This window comes from Amphiprion ocellaris, chromosome 12, assembly GCF_022539595.1.
Source record: "Amphiprion ocellaris isolate individual 3 ecotype Okinawa chromosome 12, ASM2253959v1, whole genome shotgun sequence".
NCBI lineage: Eukaryota > Metazoa > Chordata > Actinopteri > Pomacentridae > Amphiprion > Amphiprion ocellaris.
In genome coordinates this window covers 6,490,674-6,510,998 of record NC_072777.1, presented here as the reverse complement: position 1 = coordinate 6,510,998, position 20,325 = coordinate 6,490,674, and the positions used below count along the sequence as shown (strand labels likewise).

Here is a 20,325-nt window from a genome sequence, read left to right as displayed (position 1 = left end):
CAGTGAGTCAGTTGAGCTGCTAACACAGACTGAGAGCACAGGTTAAATATAGAGCAGAGCCTCACTCCTGATGACCGGCAACAAACTGGCTGAACGAGAGAGGCTCAACATCCTGTGATAAAAAGAAGAACTGATTTCAACTTCAGCTGAAAGAGAGAGTCTGTTCATTCTCACCTCTGCCCTCATACTACTACTTTCTCTCTCTCTCTTCTTAGTTCTAACTCATACTCTCTCGGCCAGTGAGCGTACAGACCAGGCTTGGAGAGGACGAAGCTTCACACTGCTCTCACACTGAGCCTCCAGCTTTGGCAGAGAAGAGGAAAAAGTAGAAAGGTTGGATTTAAGAATTAAAAGAAAGAAGAGAAACATATTGTGATGCTGTGACTGGTGTCGGGAAACTTCTCAAAAAGGACTGAACAGCTGTGATACCTTGGAAGAGCTGAGAGACCAGGTGAGTAACTTTGATATCATCACCAACAGGTTGAAACACTTTTGAGTCATAGCAGGTGAAAGAAAATGTAAATGAGGATATAGATGTAATTGTTTGCACATTTTAAAAAAGGAATTTGATATTTGTACGAACAAACTGACTTTTAAAGGCAGATACACACAAGGATCCAGAGTAAACCAGAGCTTATGCAGAAGAGAAAGTAAATCAAAACCTTTACATGAAAAATACATTAGATTAAAAACAATAGGGGACATAAGGACCACTATTACATAAAAGAAGTTTAAAAAATGTTTTTTAAATGTATTGTTGTTTTTCTATTGTTTTTTATTCCATATTCCGTCAGCAGTCAACAGTTTAATTGATGATCGAGAAGCTTGAGATGTATTTTTAAAAGTAAACAAAGATGGTTAACGAAAGTGGAGAAGGATTTTGTGCAAAAATTAAAATCTATGGGTTAAAAAATAAAATAAAGTGTAAAATATACACTAAATATGAGATAAAGTAAAGTTTTGTTTTGATATTATATCAAACTTCAGCTCCAATGGGTACATGGGTGCACATTGATGTAAATTAATATGTAAATATTCCAGATTTGATGTGATGACAGCTTTGCAAATGTGATTTTTATTTATATTGTTGGCAACTGAACAATTTAGTGTGTTTTAAACTTTTGATCAGAGAATGAAAACATGTTGTCAAGACTCAGCTAACTTGAATAATCCAGCCTTGTGATAATGACAATAGTTTGAAATGTTTTTTCTTGTCTGAATTTATTGATCTGCTTTGTGAAGCACAAGTATCTTGTCAAGGTACACAACAGCATCAGATGTAAAAATGACACATTACATTCAAGCGAAAGCACCCCGTGGTGTCTGTGCATGTTTTTCAGAATCACTTACTGAGATGCTGTATACAGCAGAAGTACAGTTAAGCCCAAAACGATTCTTTTATATGGCAAATTTTGATTGAAGGTAGACTTGACCAATGCTTTTTTCTGTGTGGCTGGAAATGACAAAAACAAGTGACAAAATGCATTCTGTTAAAGATCCAAGTGATCAATGGTAAGCAGTTCTGTGTTGCTCTTGTTGTTTTAAGTAAACATGTCATGTCCAGAATTATTCTTAATCCTTAAAATTGTCAAAAATTTCTGAGAAAATGCAGCTTCGATATACAAATCTAAATGGTCCTGGTAGCTTCTACCATGCTCTAGAGCGTTCCAATACACTGTAAACTGAGAACAGCCGATGCTGTGGTTCCCTTGTCAGCCACTAGTCAGTTAAAAGTTATGGTTAAAAGAGAAGCCAAGGATCGTCACCAGGGCCATCCTGATGAATCTGAGCAACTCTGGTAGCAACATCTCCATCAAACACTCCAACAGACACTGATGATCTCCATGTTCGCCAACCATGGAGGACTCCACTTCTTCAAGTCAGCTACAAAAAACTTACCTAATCTCACCTGGACAAAGAAAAAGATTTACATCATCAATTCTCTGGTCGGATGAGATGAAAATGGAGTTTTTTGGACACAGGGATGGGGTGTTTGCTTGGTAAAAGAGAAGAAAAGCATTTCACCGCAAGAATGCCATCTCCACGGTCAAACATAGCGGTGAGAATGTAATGCTTTGGTTGGTTTCAGCCAACAGCCAGACAACCAAAAGAGGACTATGGTAAAATTCTGGAGAAGAATATCAGGAAATCTGCTGAAAATTTTGGCCTTGGGCAGCATTGGACCTTCCAACAAGACAATGGTCTGAAACATACAGCCAAAGTAGTCAAGGAATGGGTAACAGAAAACAATCTCAGCATGTTGAAGCGGCTCAGTCAAAGTCCAGACCCGAAACCAATCCAGAATCTGTGAAGGAACTGAAGACCAGAGTGATGACAATGAAGCGGTCCAACCTCAAAGCCCTGGGGGTTGTTCCAAAGAGAATAGAATAGAATAGAATATCTGTTATTATTCCCACAAGGGGAAATTTGCAAGGAGTCAAAACAAATCCCGGTGGAGACATGCATTTTAAGAATCATTTGATTGCTATGGTGACAAATAAAGGCTTTGGCACTGATTACTGAAAAAGATAAATAATTTTGGACATTATACAATTCATCTTTAACTGGATGCATTCTGTTTTTTGCCACTTGTTTATGTTATTTCCTGCTAGAAGAAACCTAATGGTCAGACAGAAATTAACTACTAATCAAAATGTGGCACAAGTATGAATAATTTATGGTTTAACTGTATATGTTGTATACTACTAATACTACTACTGTATACGATGCAGTATGCAGTATGTGAAAATTACAGCAGTTAATGACAAAGACACATGGCCACCAGGGTCATAAGATCACGTGAAGGTTGTTTGTTTACATCGAAATTGATGTGAAACTATTTGCTAGAAGCTAGATTGTTTATATCAGCTGCAAAATGTCTGTAGGTGCTACTGTGACAGGTTATTTGCACATTTCAAGATTTTAAATTGCAAGGGTGTACGTTTTTTTTTGACACAACTCACTATTTCTATGAAAACTTACCATTGGAAATGATACAATAAGAGTTTCATACACTTACACTCATCACTCGCGTCCCCTGAAGAAAGACAATAATGCGCTGTTAGACAGTTTGCTCAAGCGGTATACTTGTGTGATATGTCATTTGGGTGTCTTTGGCATACTAGAAATGTTTCAACTTCGTCACATACTGCTGACTACTTGAAGTCAGAATCAGTACACCACCAGTAGATAGAATGGCATTTCAAACATGGCCAATGTGATGCTATAGAGTCACACGGTCAGCAGGTCTAACTGGGAGGTCTGGGTGGATGGACTGGCCAACAAAACATGAGACTAACACAGGAGATGCTTATTTTAGCCCAAAACATGACTATTCCCTGACCCGCACCAAGTTATTGCTGAAAACCTGGCCAACAAGGTGTCAGTTTCAATTTGTAAAACTCTGATAAAATGGTGATTCTGCTATAATACTAATGTAATATTATGCTGTTTAGTTTGGAGAACTTGAACTTTAATTTATTAGATTTTTTTGCCTTCTGCTGTAGACCTACATAAAAATATTATTTTTTGCATCTTTTCAATTTTTTGTTGCCTAATGAATCATCTTGAGGTGCACTTGTGTTAAAATTACTTTAAAAAGAACATTACCAGCAACCTTAGAGCCTCAGACCCTGGTGTGGTTAAACATCCAGCTAGTAGTTTATGGTTAAGTCCAGACGGTCAGTTACATTTGAAATCTGGATCTTTAAACTACTCGTCTCAGTTGAGATCAGATGTTAACAAATCTGTAATTTAATTATTTTTCATGAGTAAACTTGCAGATTTTCATTTATAGCTGATGCAAACCATTGGTTTCTCTAATGGCCAGTGTCAGCGGTGATAGATTCTATCAACGATAATTGGTTAATATATGTGTAACATGTTCAATGACACTCACAAAAGCTGATCGCAAATATAAACCGAGTCTTTGAGTTGTAGTTATTTTAACTGTCGTCACTTGCAAATAATGAAAACTTTGAAGTGCCATCAAACTATTCATTCACTAAATGAAATAAATTCAGTTGAAATGAACTAATTACTTCTTAATGGTTAACTCTGGAGGTCAACAGCTCGGTCTTCCCATTATCTGTCACTGTTATTATTTCAATAAATGTCCTGACAAAGATTTTTTAAATGTGTTTTAATCTAATCCCAAGTCAAGTCTTTTTCTAGATTAATTTTTTACAGCCTCAAATTAAAAAAATACATATCTGAGGACTGTGCAATCTGTACAACCAGCAAAATCCTCTATTCAAACAGACAAAACATATGATAAAAACTAACTGCTGACACCAAACAGACCAGACCTGAGCTGCTTGAGCTGCATGGGAGGCAAAACTAAAACACACTATTCAGACATACAGGAGGAAACAAACACACAGAAGTAGAAATAGATAAGAGGAAACAGGAAACAAGAATTTTCTTGCCAAATTTGGGGGATTTTTTAAAATAAAACTTTTAAGGGAAACTTTTAAGGAATTATTGGAATTTTCTTCCTGGAGGTTTTGCAAATTTTCTGAAATTTGGGGAATTTTTTGGCTGAATTTTTGGATTTTTTTCAGACAAGGAAACAGTATTTTTTGGTGCCCGTAAATGAGGACAACTGCAAGGTTAAACAAAACCGAGGTTGATAATCATACAAATGTTGGTCTCTAAATAACTGGCAACTTATAATGTACAAATAAGTAAAATATGAAGTTTATAGGCACCATAATATGTAAAATTTCCAGAGTTTTACAATTCAGATTTTAGCATGTTTGTACAAAGCAAAAACAAGTGCAATAGATAATAGATTACTGATAGATAATAGTAATGAGTAACATTTGAGTGTGCTTCTTCCATTAAAGTCAATAACTGTGGTGTTTACATGAGAAGTTATTAAGAGGAATGTAAAATGAGAAGGAAATAGTCACAAGAATTAAAAAATGAAAGTAAGTTAGACAAATGAGAAGTGTAATAAGTGACCGGGTTTGAGGAAACATGCGGATCTGCAGTGTGGACGGCCATAATGAGTTACTGGAATGAAGGTACGCCCACTAAGCTGAGAGTGTTCGCATTGACTCATGAAAGGAGCGTCTGTGAGACACTCGCTCAGTGAATCAGTGAATTATGACTCCCTTCATTCACAGCCCAGTAAATGCTTGTTTCAGGAAGCAGAACATTAGAAGGCATTAATTTAATAGATCTTTTACCAGAGTACTTAAGCTGTGCTCTCTGGGGGACGAGCTGCTCTTAGTGATATGTACAGCAGCTGCAAAATAGAAATATGGAGGCAGGGATGGAAGTGATGCAGCAGAAACCAACAAGTTTGTAGTCGGACTTGGGATGTGCACTGCTTCTGATTAGAATAAAATAGATAATCAAATGTATTACTATAGACAATATAATTCATTCATTTTTAATTTCTCAACTCCCTGGTGTTTCTCAAACTAAAGTATTTGTTTCCAAAATGTTGTGGTGTCAAAATAAATTATATATTGTTTGTCTAATGTTTTACCAAAAGAACGTAGAGAAAACAGATGCTACAAACCTCTGCTGTCCAGAGTCAGAACTGCAACTCCCACAAAAACACTGGAGATGCCTCATCTGTCCTTCCACGTCGACCGCAGAACAGTGCAGCTTTGTGTAATAACCAGGCTGCAATAACCGCGAGCACGTGGCTGTGATTAGTGATCACTGTGACGACTGATTTGGCTTTGGTAGATGTCACTCTGTGGGAAGCTGCAGCGACTGTGTGCATCGTAACAGTACAGTCATGAAATCTATTAATCTGATCTGACAAATATTCAATAAAGACACATTTTTATGACTTCTGTACAAAATGGCAGTGTTTCATCTTATTTATTGAATATGATTATTGAAACACCTTAAAAACCCTTAACATTTGACAACTCGAGCAAGGATAGCTCATATTTGTAGATTTTTATATGAGAAAAAAACTAACAAATTAAGAGGAAACAAACAACATTCTTCCTTTCTAGAACCATTTCTTCACAGTTGTTGTTTCCACATAGATGCATTTTAACATCATAATCACCATTCATTCAACCACATATAAACAAGTAGTTCCTGAACAGAACAAGGACACTTTGGCCATGAGAGTATAAACAGCATTTGTAATTTTCGTATGAGCTTTATCAACAATGAAAAAGTAGAACTTTAGCAGCCTTTCCAGCTTTTTACCCAATTGATGGTTACATAAAAAAGTTTATGACTGTATATGAGTCCTCATGTACCTCTACATGACAGTCATGCCTGAATTAGCAAATGATGAGTTGATGTCTTCTCTAAATGCGAAAAAATACAGATCCAGTGTGAATAGTCACATATGTGAAGCTAAAGAAAAGCAGGTAATTACACTGGCTGATGTAGACGACCAGGGTTTAAAGACAACTTTACACTTTACACAAAAATGACACCAATAAAAAAAAAAAACTAGAAGGGTCCTTTGAAAGTGCATCCTCTTCCATGGCAAATTCCTTATTTTCACAGTTGTTACTATTATTTAGAAAGTGATCTGGATCCACATCCCAATTTTTAATCAGTTATTTTTGTTAAATTGATCCACCAAGTTTCATGAAATTTGGCATGGTAGTTTTTGTGTAATCATGCTAACAGACAGATAGATAAAAGATATCCTCAACTTTGGCCTTCGTGGAGGAACAACATCAGTAATGTGGGACATTAGAAAAACACATACGGTTTGGTTTGTAAATGACAATCAGTGTCTATCACAAGCATCATCTAGACCAGGAAACATCTTTCTGGGCTGGACGTTGGCAACATGGATCCTAGAACTGCATCAGGGTCAAACGAGCACAGGAGGAAGATCGAGTCCACTGAACAGTGATTCGACTAGCTCAGACACAGCTGAGATACAGTGAAGCTGCCTCTTCTCTCTGTGGTTCTGTAAACACACTGTAATAATGTCATCAGTGGGCTTTTGGTGAAAACTTGCTAACAGTTGAGAAACACAGACTGAACAGATGATGAAAATACACACATTTCTTAGCAGATAACTTTTGGTTTTACCTTGTGGCTGTGCTTTAAGTTCAGGGTTTTGAACATTGATGTCTGCTGTGAGGATCAAACTGCCCTCCAGTCCACCACCTTCTAAAATGTTCCCCATTTGCTCTAAAACCAAACATTAAACAGAGGAGCTGTTATCGTACCCAACGTGCTTTGCCCGGCCCAGATCTCCTGGGATCTGCCTCTGTGTTAACAGACTTTTTTCAACTGTTTTCATTGCAAGTTATTTAAAACCCACTAAAAGAGCTGTCCTTTCCTTGGTGAGAATAAAACCAGGAACTGAGGGAAATACATAGAATACACTGGGAGAGATCACTTCAATCTGTTGTATTGCATTTATACAAAGATTGCTTCTTTTCATGTAAAGTTAAATATGGAATTCCCCTGTTTGTTTGCTTGGCCTGTGAGTCAGTGGGACATCTCGAGCTAAAATATATCAACAGTCATCTGTATGATTTAATGGACATGTTGTCCAGAGGAAGAAGGAACCACTGATTAGGTTTTGGTTAAGATCCAAATCTTGGATTTCCACCAGTTGTTCCAAATCCTTTGGGGATATTAAATTGGTCAGCATATCAGTTTCACTTGAAATGTTAGTTGACTGAATGGATGTGTTTGGGTGTAACAGTATGAGATGAATTCTTTGCATTTGTAATGCAGCACTGGTGATCACATCAGCTCCCCTCCCTCTGTCAAGGAGGGATGGTGGACCAGAGAAAGTTCTCTCAATATTCACTAGATTTTCCTGTGATCTTGATTGTATTAAGAAAAATTCAAACCCATTGGCACAGACTTGCAAAAGACCTCCAACCTGTCCAACATAGAAGAAACTTGCCCAGACTGAAAGAGACACAAAACAAGTACAAATGAAGCTGATATGTTTTCAGTCTTTGTTGGTTGTTTTGTTTCTTTCTGCATCTGTGCATGTTCATTTTATATCTGTTTTATTAGCTTTTAAAATGTATTTATTTTTATCTCTTTTTCTTATTCTTAAATTGTTTCGTTGTGTCTCTTGGTGGAGTTACCAACAAGAAATGTTAGCCATCACTTCAAACTCTTCAGACTCTGATCCAAGGGCCCCTGACTTTTCTGGACCGTGGACCTGTAAAGTAATCCATCCATGTTCATAATGTCCAGAGGATAGTTTTATTTTTAATCTTTGGTGACACTATCAAGGATCCATATTAAGGTCAAATGATCTAGGTAAGTCAAAATAGTATAAAGGAGATCCATAGATAGACATGTTCCTTGGCTCTAGTTAAAACTAACTCAACTAATGACAAAATTGCCTATTAAGATGAGAAGTTAAGAAGAAATTCACTAGAAAGCACCAGATACACATTTTAAACCAAACTAACTAGATTTTGCATTTAGGTATCAGATTATTACACTTGGTAAGATCTGCAGTTATTGCAGTGCGGGCAGTCAAAGTTAAGTGTGTTATCAAAAGTAACTTCTTTAAATTTGTGCACAGGGTTTTCATTCAGGAGGCCAGAGAACGAAAGTGGGGAAAATGTCACCTGCATAAAAATGAAAACTGACATCGGTCTTTTAGAACATTTGACTCAGAGGTTACATATGAATAGAGAATAGTAAAGGAACAAGGAGTGAGCCTTGAGGTACTCCATAAGTGATCATGGTGTGACAGCAGGATAAAAATCCAGGACAGAAGGAATGTATGACATAGGCTGCATTTGATGACCAAAATGTAGTCACCTGCAATTATATCTAATAACAAAGTCAATGTAAATGTTAATAAGAAGTTTATGAATACATTCTAGTCAATATGTGCTGCAGTTTGTTTCCAAACATCATAAAACCATCCTGTGGAGTCTCAAAGACAAGAAGATGTCCACAATCCAGTTAAAATGTTTTATAAATAATTTGCAAATCATTAGTAAATTATTTATTAAACATTAATAAATCTATTAATTAAATCTTTTAAACAGCATGCAATTAGTGCCTTATCAGGGAGTGGCCCACCTCCTGGTCTGGGATCCATTCGAGGGAGCAACACAACTCAATCAGTCCATAATGTGGTGGTTTCCAGGATTTATTCAGCAAAGTTATCGAGATAATCAGTCAAAAATTACAAATCACTTTGCTGGTTCAAAGTAAACACTATTAATTCCAAGGATATTCCCATATGTATTGTTTTGATGTGTGGAGAGTCGCTTCCAAAAATCCTGTAGATGTTGATTCGATCTAGTGGCGATGAAGGCTTCGTCGGATCTTTCAGCCATTTCTATGGACAAATCTACATCCAAGAAACAGAAAGAACAAAACACATCATATCAAATTGTTGCAGATTCTGACTGTAACTGTTGATGTAAACTAGTTTTCTGCCTTGAAATCCTCTACTTGAGTTTGTAACAGTGTCACCATATCTTCCAGTTGCAGCCCAAGGCCAACTGATAAGAGGGGAACCATGAGATCATTCTGCTAATTCAGCTCACTAATCTGTGTGGGACGTTCTACAGCGTCTGTCAGCGTTGTTTGGTTTCATAACAGCAACTGCTGTTCCCATGACAGCATAACAGGGACCAGAAAGCAGCGCTTGCGTTTGTTTGGGTACAAGTTTGTGCTCCGAGGAGGGCATATCAACCAGCTGATAACATCAAGATGTATCACGCTGGGAAAGATGGGATGTTGAAGTTAAATCTCTCTGTGTTGTGACAAGTTGTCTCAGCTCAGCCCTTCAAATAGATTACGAAAAGTGAGAAAGAAATATGAGTGAAAACTAATTGAGCTTTCTGTTGCATTAAAGGCCAGACATGCTGCGCTCTGGTCCACGTTTGCAGCAGCATTCCAAATTTATTTTTGCTCCTCCAGAAAGTTCTGAATATACGTCAACAACGGCTACTGCGCTTGAGTGATACTTGTGTTTGTCTAGTCTAGGACGTCTACGTCCAACAATATCCGACATTCATTTGCGTCACACAAGTGACTGGGGACGTAAAAAGCACGGCCAGATTATCCTGCTGTAACAAAATGTTCCTGTTGGTCCTGTATTGTTGTAATTTGAATAAATATTACTAGTGGCTAGGGACTTGGTGGTTAGCACTGTGTTGGTTTTCTCCAGGTACTCTAGCTTCCGCCTACTGTCCAAAAACATGCTGAGGTTAACTGGTAACTCTAAACTGTGTGGTAGATGTGAATGTGAGTGTGATTGTTTGTCTCTGTGTAGTCCTGTGATAAACTGGTGACCTGTCCAGGGTGTCCCCTGCCTTCACCCTAAGTCAGCTGGGATAGACTCCAGCCCCCCGCGATCCTAATGAGGATTGAGCATGTTTAATATATATGTATAGATTATGGATAGCTTAATTGAAACTGTAGTCAAATGGATTGAAATCTCATACAATTAGTTAAATTATCAATAACTAATACACACACAAAATAGTGAGGACCTTGAGTGTCTGGGGTCCCTTGGTAGTGCCTGGAATGTATGAATGTATCTGCTAATATACAAGAGGCACAAACTGAGGGCGCACAATATCAAATCAAATCAAGTTTCTTTATATGGCAGGTTTTTTAAAAAAACGCGAGTCGACCATAGTGCTGTTATACATCAGGCAAGAACACAGGATGAAAACTTATAAAATCAATTTGTCAAGCAAAAATTAAACCAATGTTAAATATTGAAAAAGTAAGAACAACCAAAAGCCCTTGAACGTCTTTAGACTCAGCAGTTAGCATGTAAACATACAAACATCAGGGTTAATTTATGAGTTGCAGTTAAACTGTCTGCTATGCTGTTATACTTTCTGTGTCCACAAATACACAGGGGTCCACTTGAACTAAATTTCGTCATCTCCCCAAGGCAGTCCAACTCTATCTGTAGATGTCTGTGTGCAGCCTGAAGTTTGTGTCTGTGTGGAAGGGCTGCACAGTTAATGGAAATATTATTGAAACAAACATGTGATACACTTTTTTTAAAGAAAGTCAAATGTGTCACGTTACACCACCATGAGAGAAGTGTTGAGTTGTTACAGAGATGCCCTTTTTCTACAAATCATGTTGCCCACACATAAGAGAACATGATTGTTTAGTACAGACGGCAGCAAAAATCTCATCTTTTTTATGTTTTCTTTACTGGGAAATAAGAGGCCAAAGCAATTTGCACTCATACCACAATTACAATATCTGTCAAAATTATCACAATATGACCCAATATTTTAAACAGGCTTTAACGGCAATTCTTAAAACAATAATGAATGTATAGATAATGAGTAAAATCATAAAAAAAAATTAAAAATTACACTGTTAAAAAAAACAACAACAAACAAAACAAAACAGACCAAAATTGTAAATATCATCCACATCAAAATTCTGTATTTTTCTGTATGGTAATTTGTTCTTTTACAACACAGGGCAGTAAAATGACACTTAAATAAATAAATATTCAAATGTATTCAAATCAGCAAAAATCCAATTATTTTACAGCTATCTGCCATTATTTAAAAGAAAAATTCTGGATATTAAGGATTGTTGTCTTAAAGATTTTTCCTGTTTTTGTTAAATTACAGATAATATCTAGTAAAATCACAGAAAAAGATTAATTTGCATGTTGACTGTAAAGAAAAAAACAAAGCAAAACAATTATCTAACAATATGAATATTTACAGATATTTGCTGTTATTTTCACCATTTTGCACAGTTTTTTGCACATGTGCTGCCAGAGTTTCACATTTTTTGTGGGATTATTTCTTACAGTGTAGAATAATATTAGTAACTACGCATTCAGGGTCTGCAGATGGAAGCATAATCAACACTTTATACAGCAGCTGTCCTCAGGTTCAGTCTTTCACTGTTAGTAAAAATCCAATCAGTTTACACTGCAAGGTCAATAATATTCTTCTGCCACGTCACGTTCATGACTATAGAGAGTTTTCTTTGTCTCACAGTATTTGGTTGTGCTCCCAGAAATATATACAAGACAGGAGTAATCATGTGTTAAAGGACTTGACAATGCATTTTTACCTCTTAAGTACACTGCTGCATTTTGCATCCACTACTACACCAACAGATAGCTCCACTACCCAGACCCTTGCCCTGAATCTCATGCTAACTGCTAATTTAAAGTTGATAACCCCGTAAATATGCCATCTAGCCCATGTGGGTAGATTTCTTTAGCCTTGGCTGTATCACTCAAATCAAAAAGTAAATTACAAAAGCTTTTAATCTGTAACAAGAGGCTTTTACGTTAAGATCCACTCCAGGTGTTAGTAGCTTCTTGTCAGGCATGTCAGTGATTTTTGTTCTACATGGTCAAATACATGCTTGTGTGTAATTTGAATGCAGACCTTCCTCAGAGATGTGAGAGGCTTCATGCATACTTAATCAGCTCTCCTGTCTTTACTGGTTAGTGTGATGGTCTGTGATGGTGCTGGAAGCCTTCTCTGAGGCCACTTACAGGTTGGTCCAAGCTTATTCCTCTCTCATGACTCATTCCTCAAGTCTGTGACATGCATGTGGTGGGCTGACCACCAAGCACTTGAGATTCATCTGCGCTCGGGAGCTAAATGGCTTGTAAAAACGTGAAATGACGTAAAATGAGCAGCGGTCAAACCCTGGTTCACCCTCATGAGATCCTGCCTTGCTCTCTGCTCGCTCCCCTCCTCTCTTCTCAGAGTTTATGAGGGAAGTGACTTCATGCTCCGTCCATCTGAAAGGCATGTGAGACTTGGCTGCTGGTCGGCTGCATGTTGGGAGTGATGTCAGCTCTCTGGACTGGTCACCGCTGATTAGAGCTCACGCACAAACCGCTGGGAGGATGAAAACCTGCCTTTTCTCAGCCCCAAAAATTTCAGCCCTGATGACTGATGTGGTCCGGGAATGTGCTGTAGTTTGAACATCTAAACCCACCCTGGGTAGGAGCTTTATGTTGGGTGTGACAAGAGGAGGCGTTACTAGATAATTTAAGGTGTCATGATGAAGCAATTCCCCTATGCCTTAACTAAAGAGAAACAAACAAAATCCTCATAACTCAGATCTATTGAAGGGCAGACGTATACATCTTGCTACTGTCTGGCCTTTAGCAGAATGACTGAGTATATGTTTGCTGCCAAATGTCTGTGAAGGAAAATGCATCCTAATCTTGGATGCTGAGCTGCTCTGCCAAATACCATAAATGTAGATGTAAATGTTGAAGTATAGCAGGAGATTAACTGACTCACTCACAAGATCTGAGACTTAAAAACGTTTTCATCCAGTCTGGTCTCCACAAAATTACATTTATATTGTACTGAAGGATTTTGCCAAATGTGTTTGGAAAGAAACATTGTATCTGCCTGGATTGCGTTCCCTGGCCATGTTTCTTCCACTTAATGAAACGCTGCGTGAGTTTAGAAAAGGAGAAACTCTGGTTAGAAACTGAAAAACACTGTTACCGTCATAGTTGACTCTTTCTGTGTTGAAACAGGACTGCAGTTATTCCATAGATGTGTTTCAAATTGTCAAAACTTAATCATGAAGCATCACACTTTGTGATTAGTTGTCATTAAAATGTTTCCCTATTTTTCACTAAAGTAGAGCGATAATGACACACAACTGACTTTTATTTTATTTTCTGTTTTATTTTTGAGGGCAAATCAAGCAACTACATGGGAATTTAAAATGACCACAAAAACAAAGGAAACACAAAACACCACAAAGAGACAGAGAATGACTACAATGAGACAGAATACAATCACAGAGAGACAAAAATTAGCGCATCAACACACAAAATGACTATAAAGAGACACACAGTGACATAAAACTAACACCAAAAACTGACCACAAGGATGCACAAATTGATCACAAGGACAGAAAAAAAAACATCACAAGGAGATACAAACCCGCATGGACAAGTAAAAGTGACACAGAAAGATGTAAAACAGACACAAAAAATGCAGAATGACTGCAGAGATACGGTTTGATCACAATCAGACAATGTGACGATAGAGAGACTGAAAAATAAACACAAAAAACAGCAACAGAGTAACAAAAAACAACCAGAAAAGGGCACAGAATGACTCTTATCTTTGATTACACACATGACAACTACGAAGAGATACAAAATGATGGCAAACACACAAAGAATGACAACCAAGCGACGGAGAACAACCATTAAGAGACACAAAAAGACCATGAATATGAAGAAAATGACCAAAATGATGCACAAAACAACCACACAGAGACAGAAATAACCACAAACAGACATAAAACATCCACAAATAGATGCAGAACAACCAAAAAAAAGACACAAATCCAACACGTAGAGACACCAAACAACCTCCAAGAAATGCAAAATTAAATACCGACATACAACCTCAGAGACACAAAAATAAATAGGCACAAAAAATGACCCCAAATTGATGTAAACTGACCAGAAAGACACATGAATCAACCACAAGCAGGTAAAAACAACCCCACAGAGATGCGAAAGTAACATAAAGAAAGACAATTTGATCACAAAAACCAAACTGACCACCGAGAAAGAACGAGACACACAAAATGACCACAAATTAATGCAAAATGAGCACAAAAACACACAGAATAATCCTCTTTCTATCTGAGGGTCTTGTTCTTGCGTAGGACAGGTAAGATGTTTTCAGAACATTGTTCCATAGTGTGAAAACACGTCCCTCCACACTGAAACATCGATGGGAATCAATCACTTCTTCGGTAACAAACTGTTCCGCAGGCCTTTTGTTAACCCAAGTGTTTTCATAGTTTCTAGCTCCACACTGTCAGAACCTCATGAGGGACAGCAGGTGTAATATGCCTGGCTGTTGCAGCAGACGTCTGTGGTTGCTCTGGACTCAAAACTCCAGCTTCACCTCTTAGACAAGTGTACTTTGGGAACAAATACTCCACAATTTCAGCCTTGAAACAGCAGGTTTACAAATGACTTGTCTGCAGCTGGGAGCCTCTCCTGTAGGGAGAACACGTGGACAGCTCTCTGAAATAACCTGACTGCATTAAGTCTGAACCTGTGACCCAGTTTTCATGCTCGGTTTTGCATTAAACTGGGCTGCATTTATGATGTCTATTTTTGTAGCAGCCTCTTTGCAGCCCTGCAGCTCACTCATCTGTGCAGCCTTAAGACCTCCATGTAAGGTGGCAGGAAACGATGGCAGCTCCAAAGACAGAGATCATCTCCAACCTGTTACTCTACATAAATCCACATTTTCTCTGATATCAAGTGTAGAACCGTTGCACAAAACATTCTGCTGCTTTCGTCTTCCTCACAGTTGAATGGAAAACTGAAGCTCTTCCTCTATGTCAACAGTTAATTAACAAACCTACTGTGGTGTATATAGGAGAGTATTTTCCATAATTACTTGAAACATACTTGAAGCAAATTTTAAATAGTGTATTTTCTGTGTGATCTGCACCAAATATGGTGTTGTTTAAACAAGCGAACTACAAAATTGCACTAACTGTTCAGACTACAGCCATTTATTTGTTTTTTCTGGGCCAGGCCTGGTTCCACAACAAATGAGTCACATCTGAAACTAAAGGAAGTGTAAACATGCAGACATAAAGTAATTTGTTCCAGTTTATATACATCTACAGCTGCTTTTTATCTGGATCAAACTGTAATAAAGTGCAAATACACATAAACTACGGTTCAAAAGTTTGAGGTCACTTAGAAATGTCCTTATTTTTGAAAGAAAGCAGTCTTTTTTCAATGAAGATAACATTAAATGAATCAGAAATCCAGTGTAGACATTGTTAATGTGGTAAATGACTATTCTAGCTGGAAACAGCTGATTTTTAATGGAATATCTCCATAGAGGTACAGAGGAACATTTCCAGCAACCATCACTCCTGTGTTCTAATGCTACATTGTGTTAGCTAATGGTGTTGAAAGGCTCATTGATGATTAGAAAACCTTTGTGCAATTATGTTAGCACATGAATAAAAGTGTGAGTTTTCATGGAAAACATGGAATTGCCTGGGTGACCCCAAACTTTTGAACGGTAGTGTACATGTATGCCCATCCAAAGGGAAATAGAAAAGGTACTTCTTTCCGGAAGTTGAGTTTCTTGGAACCAAACAATCAAAGCCAAAGTAGCATTTGCTGATGTTTATGTGTTTGATTTGTCTAATATCCATGCTGAGTCTGCCTGTGTTTGGAAATAATTGTTATGTAATTAATATGATATGCAAATGCGTTATTTATAAAATAACACCAGCAACATGAATGAAAAATAATGCATTGTGGTTCCCAAGGTTGATTTCCACAGACCAGATTGTGCTGAAACACTGCTGGAAAATGCTGTAAACGATATTTGGTGAATATACAGTGGTGACATTTCTACAAAAAGCAAAATATAGCATAATTTTTGTTGGAATATTCTTACCATTCCATGTTTTTAGGCTATAATCCACAAAATGCACACTTTAGCCCACTGTGCAGATGAGTTGACTATATTTTGAGACACACCTGCATTAGCTTATTCTTCACCAAGGTAACTTGTGGAAGTTGCGGGCCAAAGGGTAGTATTAGCAGCTAAACTTGAGATGGCGAGGCTAACTTTGTCAGAAGTTCTTTACAATGATTTTGTTCTTAATATTACTATTATGGCCTCTCCCATTGTTCGACATTTTCCTCCCCAACCATTTATGAAAATTACTGTAACCATATTGTAAGCAAACACTATAGACTTGTGCTATCCAGCCGCTGTTAGAGACACCCAACTGCACAGACTGACACAATACAGCAGACCTGTTGAGTTACAACCACCGTTTTACTGAGAGCATTGCACAGTAGTGAACTCAGCTAGGGATTTCACTCATATTTAATATTTAAAATTCAACTAAAGGTGCAAAATAGTAAACTGAGGGTACAATACATGCTTTTGCATCACTTTTGCATCAAACCAGGTCTCTTTGGGACAACAAAATAAAGTTGCTAGCAAAGTTCGCAATTGCGTGTTTACAGGATGCACCTTAGAGCATTGGGGCAATTTATGGGAAACAATGACAACAGTATGTTCAACGACAGGCACAGACTACGTCATTCAATAAAAACGGAAGTACTAAACAGAGTAGAGACAGTACTGAAATAACAAGGTATGTCTACCGTAGACAACTAGCAAATAATTTCTCAAACAGTCTGCTCATTACATCCAAATTTAAGGAATACCAATAAAAAATGTTGGTTCAGTTATATATAATACACATTGTTCTACAAGTCTGATTCTTAAAACTCTTTAATGGTTTTAACAGGAATCCTTTGCATGCCAGATTCCAAAATTAAGAGTCTAACAAACAACAAGTGTAGTAGTTGTGCATCTCTGAGCTTGGCCACTCATTTCTTACTTGAAAAGTGAAGGAACATTTAAAGGCCACAGAGGACTGACCAGTAAATTAAGCAGGTACTTTGAGGCGTTTGGTCTTAAATCTCAGGACAGAAACAGTTTTACAGACGTGGTTGCAACACGTGCCGGCTGTCGTGTGCAGATTACGATTGTTCTATTTCTGATACGACTTGCTGAAGATAGTAATGTGAGCCTGCGGTGGCACTGAGGTCCCAACTGTAAGTGTCACTATTTCAAGCACAAGGGTTTGATAGACTGATATTAGTCAAGCACTGTAAATTAATGCAATGTCAAGTGGTTTTCCATAGATTCATTATAGCTCACAATGACACTTCGGTTGTACGCAGTTAGTTTTTAGGGTGTTTTTGTATATTTACCAGAGACATCAGACTTCATGAAGTGCACATTGATCGGCGTAAAGTATGGCTTGTGTTGCTGCAAGGTAATTAAACTGGATGTGACCTCAGGATGGCCTGGTTAGAGATGTTACTGGGATGGCTCTAGTCTGATGCCGTAGGACTTCCCATGTACCACCTGCCTGCCACACACCTGTTCCTGCTTCCCCAATCAGCTCAACGGTTCATAGTCTTCTCATCAAACCTACAGTTCATTTAGTAGCTCTTGAGATCAACTCTTTGCCAAATCATTTTTGTGCATTTAGCTAATCACTGCTTTGCTTAGTTGTGCCCATTTTTGATGCCCATTCTGACCTCTTGTTTGTTTTCGTGGCTCGATCAATTCTAGCCTTCTGGTTTTATTTCCTGATCAGCTGCCATACTGTTGGTAAGCATCTGTTTTACATGTATCAGTGAGCCAGCCTCTACTCCAAAGTCTTAGTCTGCATTTTGGGTTCTTCTCCTGGCTTTCCTGACTCCAAATATGATAGCTATATCCACAGTGCTACGATATGACCAGTGTCTGAAATAATACAAACAAACAACAAATGATATGGTAACTCACAAATACCATAGGTATTCGAAGCAACATCAGTTTTGAGGTTTGTCTGAATTGTCTTGCCACTACAGCTTAAACTGTCTCGATCTTTGGCTTTGTGTTTGCATGAGTGCATCAACATGATGATGTATGTTCGTCAGTTCGACTGTTATAAAACAGATGGTTGCATTGTATCACAGAACTGCATCTTTGGTGGTCTGGAATTTTTCCATTGTTATCATTTCAGGATTTTTTTTACATGCAGAATCTCTCCCCCTTAATGTCTCAGGTCAGACCCATTGTTACGGTGGGTTCAGAGGCTGAATTGCAGGGAAGAGATTACAGACAACAGTATGGTTTTAGAATGCTTTTATTTACAACACAAGAATAAAGACAAAGAACTACAGCGAAACACTGGAAGTTTGATAATGGAAACGGAAGTGCGAGAATTCGCTGTAAGTGGAACAAAAGGTAAACCCTCTAGGGGGCAGGCTGAATTAGCATACATAGGGTCTTGGAGTTCTCAGTCAGATCTACCTTTAACTTCACAATGACCAAATTTCAAACAGCCAGACACAAACCAATGGGTGACATGGTGACTACATCCATCTTTTGCGTACACTCAGTGGTCTTACTGACACGAGAATTAAAGAATACCAGTCAGAGCAATAAATCCAGCAATTATTTGTTGATACATAATTTTTCATTTTATTTTTTTTTACAGTTATTAGTAATTTCTGATCAGTTAGGATGATCTTGTTACAAAAGTGTCTAGTGGTTTTCACTAAAATCCTTTCGCAGCTCTTGAAGCTTTTTGGTGAAAACTGACTTCAGTGCATTTTTACAGACCTTTCATGACCTGTTCATCAGCTCACCAGAAAGAAAAACCTCAAACTGTTGGATTCTGGTGATTTGTGTGACCCCATGACTCCCCCTGCAGCAACACCAGCAGTCAGAGTTTTAATTTTTCATTTCATTTGCTTATTGTGGTTGTTGTATGGAGACATGAACTTGAACCATCTTCCGTAAGCACCAGCAGCCTAAGAAACAGGCTGCTGAGATTACTTATCTGCAGCCTTCATTTATAATTTGTGTTATCGCATTGCTGGAGCTCAGATTTAGTGTCAGAATTTGGGTGATTTTCCAAACAAAATGATAAATATTTGCTGGTTTTTAGCTGAACAGATTTGAAATTAAAGACTTTTGAAATTTGGGATGGAAAAACTTTAACTGAAATAAACTATAATTAACTTCTTTTCTTTTTTTTTGACCAATTAAACAATAGTGAGGCTTATAACATATATAGAATGCCACGAGGTTGATGTTCTTTTTTGGATCTTTTTTTAGTTGGGATGAGCCCAGTCCATTATAGACATTATCCAAATAATCAGATACCAAATAGTATATAAAAATATCATTATTTGTAATGTAAAGTTGATGTTTTATAGGGGAAAGTTGAGTGTAATGGTGATGAGTGTCATGAGTGTGTCTAATATGAAGCCTGACAGGATAAAGCTGTATTTGTTTACTGGCCCAGGCAAACTTTGAAGTTACGGTGATGCTCTTTCAAAGCGTGAATGACCAGAAAATCTAATTTCTCTGCTGTGAATCCATTCAGACAGCTTCAAGAGGCCATCTGACCTGCTTGTGAACTCATGATCAACCAGTTTGCTGATTACACCTAACATACTGTAGCTAATAATCAAAGCTGACTACCGATACTCAGAAACCTCCTTTTTCGTCCACTGGTCTCAGTAGCAGTTACCTCCCATAACTCTCTCACCACTCATTCAGTTTTACAAGCTCATTTGGAAGAAATAAACCTCCAAACAGTTGGTGGCTTCCTGCCAGTTGAGCTCATGGAGCTCACAAACCTGCGGCTGGTGGAGGCTTCTCATTAAAACTGCGTCCTCTGAGTGGAGAGAGCTGTTTGGATAACTGTTCAGCTGTGGTGTGGGCTACAGAAAAGGTGTGTTTGTGTGTGTAGCACCCATCAATAACACAAGGCAATTCACACTGCTTTACATAAAGGCATGAAAAAGCAACATATACA

General features: G+C 37.8%; 1 protein-coding gene across 3 annotated transcripts in view; it reads left to right on the top strand.

Moving 5' to 3' along the window:
* Positions 1-20,325, top strand: part of LOC111566653 (filamin-A-interacting protein 1-like) — a 63,367-nt gene continuing 43,042 nt past the window's right edge. For 2 of the 3 annotated variants that reach the window (XM_023267364.3, XM_023267362.3), the window contains exon 1: positions 2-451. The gene's annotated coding sequence lies outside the window, so the exon portion shown is untranslated. Of the gene's footprint in view, positions 452-20,325 lie in introns of all 3 variants that reach the window. The other variant, XM_023267363.3, reaches the window with a different exon arrangement.